This window comes from Octopus sinensis, unplaced genomic scaffold (assembly GCF_006345805.1).
Source record: "Octopus sinensis unplaced genomic scaffold, ASM634580v1 Contig16526, whole genome shotgun sequence".
NCBI classification, from domain to species: Eukaryota; Metazoa; Mollusca; class Cephalopoda; order Octopoda; family Octopodidae; genus Octopus; species Octopus sinensis.
Window position 1 is genome coordinate 1 of NW_021834408.1, and position 10000 is coordinate 10000.

A 10000-nucleotide genomic window follows, 5' to 3' on the forward strand; every position below is an offset into this window, starting at 1 on the left:
GAACCGATCGTGACGATGCTGGACCCTCCGGCCCCTGTGCAGGTGGCACAGAAAAAGTACCCAATCCACTCACGGAGTGTTGGCGTTAGGAAGGGCATCCAGCCGTAGAAACTCTGCCAGATTCAGACTGGAGCCTGAGAGGCCCCTGGCTTCCCAGACCCGGTCGAACCGTCCAACACGTGCTAGCGCGGAAAGCGGACGTTAAACGATGATGATGATGATGATGATGATATATATATATATAGTGGAAACACATATATATACATATATTATATATATATACATATATAAATATATATATATAATGAGATATATATATATTATATATATATATATATATATATACATATATATATATATACATATATATATATATATATATATATATATATATATAATATATATATATATATATATATAGTGGAAGCACAATGGCCCACTGGTTAGGGCATCAGACTCACGGTCAGAGGATCATGGTTTCAGTTCCCACACAAGGTGTTGTGAGTGTTTATTGAGCAGAAACACCTAAAGCCCCATGAGGCTCTGGCAGGGGGTAGTGGTGAACCCTGCTGTGTTACATTCACTCACTCTTTCTTCTTGTTTCTGTTCTATCTGTATATGAAGGGGCCAAACCTGTCACACTGAATCTCCCCGAGAACTACATTACAGGTACACATGCCTGTGGAGCATTCAGCCACTTGCACGTTCATTTCATGAGCAGGCTGTTCCGTTGATCAGATCAGCTGGAACCCTCATTGTCGTGACTGAGTGAGTATATACATATATATATCCACACATATACACACACACACACACACACCATATATATTCAAGTAATAATCAATCTCATGTAAAAATCAACCCTCTCCTTTTGGCCTAAAAATTAGGAATTATCCATTGACCCCGTATAAAGGTCAACTCTTGTATTTCTCAAAGAACAAGACAGCCTCTGTGGGTCAAGATACCGTATTATCTTCTACATAGAAATGACACTGTTACAAAATTGTGTGGCTACCTAACTGTAGGAATGGTGGAATGCTTGGTGCTTATAGTAAAATACCATTTAATAGGGAACACTTCACATCTGTTGAGGGATTGCGATTGAATGAGTGCGACAGAAAGAAAAGAAGTGATAGAGAGATACTGAGCGTGTAAGTGTGAGGGTGAGAGAGAGAGAGAGAGAGAGAGAGAGAGAGAGGCGCAGACAGCAACAGAGAGTTGCCAGTTGTAAAATGCGGATGAATCTCCCACTTGAGGTAAGAAAAAAAGGTGGCAGGCAGGGGTCTTCAAAGGGAACAGTAATTTACTCATTAATTACTTCATACTGAAACCAATTACTTCATATTAGCAGTAATTATTTTCATTTCGAGTCTATCTATCTATGCATGTGTGTGTGTGTAGGTATATAATTATGTATGTATGTCTGTATCTAAAAATGTTTTATTGCTTAAGAAAAGCTCAAAATGCTTAAATAAGTGATGACCATTAGGGGCGATATCAGGGCAATAGGCACTGTGAAGAGGTTTTTAAAGGATCTTTCCATAGACACAACATTGCATTCTCAGATAAATTCTTTCATTTTTTTCCCCCATTTATTCTAATCCATATTTTTTCATCATAATTTTTACCAAATCAGTCAATAAAATATTCTCCTTCATTGATCACAACTCTTACCAATATTTTGTTAGCTTCTCAATGCCCTGACGGTAGAAATTTCCTGGTCTTGCAATCGAAGAATTCATCGAGCCATGTTTTCAACTTCATGGCCGAGTTGAACGAAACGCCTTGCAGACTGTTGGAGAGCGACAATGGGGTAAAGAAATCTCGGCCTGTGTCCACGGGTAGCCTGGAGTGTGTCTCTTTTGTTCAGACCGTATGGTACCCATGCAACAAGATTTAGGACCTTACCCATCGAGTGCAGGTGATTCGCGACGGTACTATGAGAACCTCCCATCTGCTGGTTCAATTCCCTAAAGAACTGGCATGAATCCTCATGGATGCGCTCCTTCTATCGATCCTCTTTGACACTCCAACCTCATTTTCCTGATAGGTGGTCAAGTTTATTGAACTCTCAAAATGACAAACATAAACTGAAGAGAAAAATAGACATACTAAACACTCATAAAAGTCTGGATAAATATATTTTGAGGAGAATTGAAATAATGTTGGAAAATAAGAAACAAATTAATCCGAATAATACACACGCAGGCACGCTTGCTTTTGTGTGTGTGTGTGTGTGTGTGAACGTGTGTATATACCAATTGGAAAGATTTTATAGAAAATAAGCAAAACTAGGGACAAATAAAAAGAGAAGTACAGCAAAGAAAGCCCTTGCTAAACGTAGAAACTGTGTCGTCCCTCAGTTGCTTAACTTCACATCTGAGAAGTCATCTTCATGAAACTGGCTGTAAGATCATTCTAGCAAACATGCTCATGTGTCATATTCTTTTCTACTCTAGGCACAAGGCCCGAAATCTTTGGGGAGGGGGGCTAGTCGATTAGATCGACCCCAGTATGCAACTGGTACTTAATTTATAGATCCCGAAAGAATGAAAGGCAATGTCGACCTTGGCATTATTTGAACTCAGAACGTAAAGACGAAATACCCCTAAGCATTTCCCCTGGTGTGCTAACGTTTCTGCCAGCTCACCGCCTTTCATGTGTCATATTTGTAATAAGACATTTAAGTCCTGCCTTGGTCTAAAAAGGCATTTAAATATCCATAAATCAGACAAGACAAACAACACTGTACCATTTGATGTGAAACTTATTTGCATTGTTTGTGATGCAAATTTCAAACAGTTTTTGGGATTGAAAAGCCACTTAGGGGCTCATGCTTCATCTTGGGGTGATATTTGACAGTTTGCACAAACGGAAATGAAAGGACCATGTCCTATCCAAAAGTAAAAGTATTTTTAAATAATTGAAAAATCAACCATGTTACGGTCGGGATAAAAGAGTTTAATCAAAGTAGCCACCCTCAACTGCCACCAGGGCCTCAAGGTGTCTCTGGAACCTAGCCCTTGTGTTCCTCGTTGAGTTCCTCAGATGATCTTCGAAGGCCTTCTTCATCTTGGCCATCAGCTCAGACTTTGTGCTGCAGAGAGAGCGGTTCATGTTTCTTCCCAACTGCGCCACACACATAATAATCCATGGATTTGCAATCAGGGGGTTAGAAATTAAGAAATGGGGGCTGGTGAAGTCAAAGAATTCTTCCGACAACCACTTTTGATTATTTCTGGAAGTATGGAGACATAGTAATCCTGCAGCCACACATATGGCATTCCAGCAGAAATTTCTCCAGCCAGGGTTTCAATAGAGTCTCCACATAACCGTCTGAATTGACCCAAAAGTCCTGAGGGGTAGCACGATGTCACCCTCACTCAAGATACACTCAAAGACAGTCACTGTTTTGGGCAACTTTGTTTTTCATGATACACAGCACATCACGTGGATTTGTTTTCTTACAACTGTGAATAACCAGACAATTCTTGGTTCAACAGGATGCCTTACCTTGTTCAGGAGATCTTTTGGCCTTGGTCAGGAGGTCCTCCTTGAACTTGGCTATCAGAATTTGTCCTTTGCTACCACTCGTGTAGTGGTAGCACAGGTCCTTCTTCAGGATCAGCTTCACAGTGTCAACTCTGACACCCATCAAGCTCACCAAAGCCCACATTCCTTTGTTTGGGTCTTACATCCCCTTCCCCTGCCATTATGGGATGAACCTTGGCATTCAGATCCAGTCAGGACCCCTGATGTACCCTTTCCTTCTGGCCATGGTGTCGTAGTCTCCATTGCAGTTCTCCATGTCACATGCTACAGCCTTAAAAATGTTCACAAAGCATTGAGCACCAGTCAGGATGTTGGCATTTGGGTACCTGGGTTGAGTCATCATGATACAGGTAACTCGTTTCTAATATGCAGATGCCTGCCACACCTCCATCTCAGCTAACTTTGTTTTTCTCAACGAATCCTTTCACTGATCGCCAACATATCAAGTGGTTCCTTAAGAAACAAGACATAGCAGATCGTCAAATATGACCTAGACATCCAGGTACTTGTATATACAAACATTCTCGGCTGTACATGCATAGTGTATATATTATCTTTATACACACATTTATCACGGAATAGCATTGAGGGAAATCTCCCTACGCGACCCCGAGTGTTAAAGAACACTGAAGGTCTCCGAACAGGCCAGACAACTGTCCCCTACATGAGCTAGAATGGTAGATATCGATATTTCCCCATTATTGTAGTTCCCGGGTACCATGCATTCAGTGTTCTTTAACACCTGTCGTTATGTAGGGAGTCTCCCCAGAATGCTATCCCGCAACAAACTGGCGGATAAACAAAACACATACACTATCAATATGCGACCGATAAAGTGTGTGTGTGTGTGTGTGTGTGTGTGTATTTACTACACAAGAATTCACTATAAAGGAAATATCAAGTGTTGAACATTTTCAGTGAGTTGATAGATACAGAGAGAGGGAGATGTATGATTCTACACGCATAAATGCATATATGTATATATGCGTACACACATAAATGAGTGTATGTAGAAGAGGTATGCATACACATGTGTGTATATATATACAAATATAAATATTATTGAAAACAATTTTATTGCTCAGCAAGAATAAAGCACCATAAAAGGTAGAATTATAAATATAGAAAGCAGGCGTACACGAAGTACGATCATTGCTAGAAATAGCAGCCGGTAAGCTATTGGCGATATGTAGAGCATCACTGAATGTTTACAGGCAGAGCCGCTAAGTTATGGGGATATAAACAAACCAACTTCGGCTATCAAGCGCTGGTCGGAAGACAAACACAGACACACACACAAATATAAACGCGTGTGTGTGTCTGAGTTTGTCCACTCATCAGCGCTTAAGAACAGGAGTCGGTGTATTGATGTCTGCATAACTCAGCGGTTCGGCAAAGCAACTGATAGAATACTTACCTGCGTGGGGGGGGGGGTCGAATTGTTTGACAAAAACGCTTCAAGGTGAAGCCCCAGCATAGCCGCAGTCAAATGACTGAAACAAGTAAAAGAATACATGTGTATATCTGTATAGATTGCTTCCCAACTGTGTGGTTCTAGGTTCAATCCCACTGCATGGCACCTTGGGTAAGTGTCTTGTACCATAGCCTCGGGCCAACCAAAGCCTTCTGAGTGGATTTGGTAGACGGAATTTGAACTCAGAATGTGAAGGCAAACGAAATACTGCTAATCATTTCTCCCGGTGTGCTAGCGATTCTGCCGGGGCAAGCTTGGAGAGTCGTGAGCAAATCGGACAAGATGCTTAGCGCCATTCCGTCCATCTTTGCACTCTCAGTTCACATTCTGCCAAAGTTGACATTGCTTTTAATTCTTTCAGGGTCGATAAAGAAAGTAGCAGTGAGGCAGCAGGGTCAATGAAGTCGACCTACCCCACTAAAATATATATAAATATACATATATATATACTGTGAGGTATATATGCCACTTAAATGTGGCTAACCCTTAAGGGTTGATGCCACTGTAGCTTGTAGCCCCAGGACGACATCTCCTCCAGCTGGCTATTGACACACTTTCTGTGCCCTATCAGTATTTGCAAAGGGAAGGCCATCCTTCTCTCCAGTCTGACATTATACACATGGACCGGAGTTTCTGGACAGGTCAATGTCCAGAAACTCGGGTCCGTGTGTATCATGTCAGGTTGAAGATGGGAAGGATGGCGTCCCTTTGCAAATACTGATAGGACACATAAAGTTTGTCAATAGCAGGCTGGAGGAGATGTATTCCTGGGGCTACAAGCTACAGTAGCATCAACCCTTAAGGGTTAGCTACATTTAGATGGCAAGTATTCTTCACAATGTTGTGCAGTTACAGTTCATACCTCGCTCAGAGATTTATGATATATATATATATATATCCCTCTCTCTCTTTCGGAGAGGCACTGAGCAGCTATACGCACACGTACATCCACGGCAGTAACTCCCGCCTACCGAATTCAATCACAAAGCTTCGGTCAGCTCGGGGCCATAGTGGAAGACACCTACCCAATGTACCACGCAGTGGGACTGAACCCGAAACCATGTAGCTAGGAAGCAAGCTCCCTAACCACTGTGAGCACATAACAAACCCATCCGATCGTGGCCGTTTGCCAGCCTCATCTGGCACTGTGTCGTGGCACATAAAACAACCATCCAAGCGTGGCCGTCTGCCAGCCTCGTCGGCACCTGTGTCGGGCACATAAAAAAACACCATCCGAGCGTGGCCGTTTGCCAGCCTCGTCTGGCACCTGTGTCGGTGGCAAAAAAAAACACCATCCGAGCGTGGCCGTCTGCCAGCCTCGTCTGGCACCTGTGTCGGTGGCACATAAAAAAACACCATCGAGCCTGGCCGTTTGCCAGCCTCGTCTGGCACCTGTGTCGGTGGCACATAAAATCACCCACTACACTCTCGGAGTGGTTGGCGTTAGGAAGGGCCAGCTGTAGAAACACTGCCAGATTTGACTGGACTGGTGCAGCTTTCGGGCTCCCCAACCCAGTTGAACCGTCCAACCCATGCTAGCATGGAAAGCGGACGTTAAATGATGATGATGATGATGATGATATATATATATATATATGTATATATAGATATATATATATATATTTATATATATATATGTACAGAGAGAGAGAGAGAGAGAGAGAGAGAGGGGAGTGAAAGAGAGACACAGAGAGAGAAGGACAGAAAGAGACTACTAGCTAGATGGATGTGTAGGCAAGGGCGTGTGTGCAATGCAGTGGTGTTGGCAGTTGAGGTGAAAGAGATAATGGCAAGGAGTCATTGTTTCCTCTGATATTGCAATCTCTTATTTCTTTGGCAAATCTCAAAGTTGAAGAGAATTTCACAATAAATGATGGCAGGTGGCAGGGAGGAGGGTCTGCAAACAGGATAAGAGCTGATAGGGGTGCAATATCACAGAAGATATATAAAGAGGAGTTGGGGGTAGGTAAGGGGGCGTTAATGGGTGTACGGTGTGTGTATACAAGAGCAACAGCTATGATAACTGTGTATGTTTGTGTGTAGTATCACTATGTAAAGCCACATGGTTCTGGGTTCAGTCCCATTGCGTGGCACCTTGGGCTATTGTCATCGACTACAGCCACAGGCTGAGAAAAACCTTGTGAGAGGATAGGGTAAACGGAAACTGAAAGAAGCCCATCATCTCCAAGTGTGTGTTTGTCTCTCCCCTCCCACTGCTTGACAACCAGTGTTGGTGTGTTCATGTTGCTGTAACTTAGCGACTTGGCAAAACGAGATCGACAGAATAGGTTCTAGTCTTAAAACCTAATAAGTACAGGAGTTGATTCACTTGACTAAATGTCATCAGGTCATTGCTCCATCATGGGCGTAGTTTAATGACTGAAACTAGTATAGTACACACACACACACATAAACTGGAAACAAGCTATGTTAGATGATGATTATGATACATACATACATATGTACGGACGTATGTCTAATATGTATGTATCAATTTAAAAACTGAAATACATTTTGGCCAAAGACTAGCCCCAACCATGTCTGACTTAATAGCATCCCCATAGGATCTATTAAATCGTTTTCAAGTCATATTTGGTGGTATTGAGCCCCATTCACGTAGGGAGTTGTTGAGTGAGAAGTACCCAGGTATTGGGGGTTTCTCTGGTATCCCCTGAGGAATTTGTCCAGGTTTCATTTAAAGGGAATGGGATAGTATTTTTTTTTCTTTGATTTGTTTTTGGATAACATTATATGGAATAGGGTCTGTTGAGGAAAAGAATTATATTGCTGTGGATTTATGTGGTGTGATCCTGAATTGTGTAGGGGCCATGTGACAGGTGGCCACCGTAGCCCTGGATGTATTCTGAATCAAATATTAACGTTGTTTCAGCAATGCTGGTCATGTATTCGCCACATCGTGCAAGATGGCTCTGGAGAGAATAAAGTTTCAATGCTTTAATGTGGTCCCAATAATCAAGACGAGTCATACTTTGTATATCTTTAATGATTGCTCTCTGGAGTGACTCATTTCTCTTAATGTTTTGTGTGGTGTGGGGCAGGGGTGGGGGACCGTAGGGGGAAGCATCATTTTAGGTGTGGCTGCTCAAAAGAGGAGAGTGGGGAAACAATTGCATCTTGCTCTCCGGACTGGTAAGTTCCGAGGATCCAGGAGCTCGTCCTGCAAGCTATATTGACTTCATTGTTGATGCATAGCAAGCATAAGACCGCTGCCCCACCCGTAGGTCCATTGAGAGACAATAACAGGATTCTCCACCACAACGCTAAAGACATGGCTCAAGTACTACAGAAACAATACTGTCCTGCCTTTAGCGATCCCACTGATATTGATGCAAGGGATGTGAACGAGGTCAACCCTCAGCTTATTATCTCTACCATAACTGTCTCACACACTGAAGCAGCAAAGAAGACCAAACTGAACACGTGCAGTTTGCAAAAGAGAATGCCCTCAGCCGACCATATTCTCTTCCATCAGAGGAACTACTCACAGCATCCAAAGTAGAGACTTAGGAGTAGCTGTTGGAAACAGTCTCGACTGGAGTGTTCTCATCAACACTAAAGTCAATATGGTTCACAGAATGAGCTCCTCGATCCTTAGAACCTGCCAGTCCAAGGTGCCAAAATGTCATCAGAGACCATTTCCTCCCACCTGTCCACCTTACATGACCATGCCAGCGCAGTCATCTATCTTGTACACCACATCCGATGTCTCCAATTTTCTCAGCACATTTCTTTGTCCTAAAAGCACCCTGGTATTGCACATCCAGTGGAGCATGCTAGTTTCTTCTCTTTCTATATCTTCTGATTCAAACGCCTAACATTCACAACTGTGTAGCTTTGCTGTTTGTATATAGGCATCGTACAACCTACCTTTCACTCTGGGAGAAAAGCCTTTCATTACCAACTTACATAAAAGTTCTCTAAGCTTTCTCCACTCACATCTTATTCCAGTAACTATCCTTTCAGTCTATCCTCCTCCACTGTTAATTAGCTCACCTAGATAACAGAATCTGCCTACTATTTCTAGGGAGCCTCCTACGTAATCCACAACATCTATTTCCCATGTTCTCTTATTACATATTGCTCCTGCACATCTGCCACAAAAAAACTTCTGTTCTCTCTCTCTTTACATTCCGATCATACCCATACACCTCTTGTGTGTCCATGGTTTGCACTGAGGACATTGTAAGCAATTTCTGCCTACACCTTGTCTATACATGGAACAGGGTCATTTACCCAAATGGATTACTGCCCTATTTTTCTGCTAACTTGAACTTGGGTCTTTGCCAACTTAACTTTAAGACCCTTTCATTCTGGTTTTGTTTTCACATTTGGAATTCTCAAATTAATTCTCCTAAGTTTCAGCTGTAAGAACAAGATCTTCATCATAGAGGAGTTCCCATGGGTAACCAGTCTTAAATTCCTCCGTTATGGCCTTGACGACTATGAAAAATAAGAGAGGTCTCATGACTGACCCATGATTGAACTCCCACTCTCACACTAAATTCATCTTGCTGAACTCATTGTTAACTGTCTTCTTCATTAACTGGGCTACGGCTCTTGCAGGGACATTTATAACCTGGTCCAGTAATTTAATACACACAAGTATACACATACATACGTATATTTGTACATATACCTACACATTTACATATATACATACATACATACATACATATATACATATATATATATGTTTACATATATATGTGCCAAATCTGCAGCTGGTGCAAAGTCCCATCCAGACCTAGGGTTACATGGTAGAGGAACAATGCTGTTGACAAGGCCATTAGAGCAAAGAAGATTGGGGGTAGGAGGAAACCGTATCAGATAACCAGAAGGAAAGCTAGGGGACAGGTCTATCTAGCCAAGAGAGAAGCAGAAAAGAAGTTTCCCTATGTTTAGCGACATGAGAACCAGAGTCTTGAAGTGTTTTCGAATGCAAGACAGTGTATG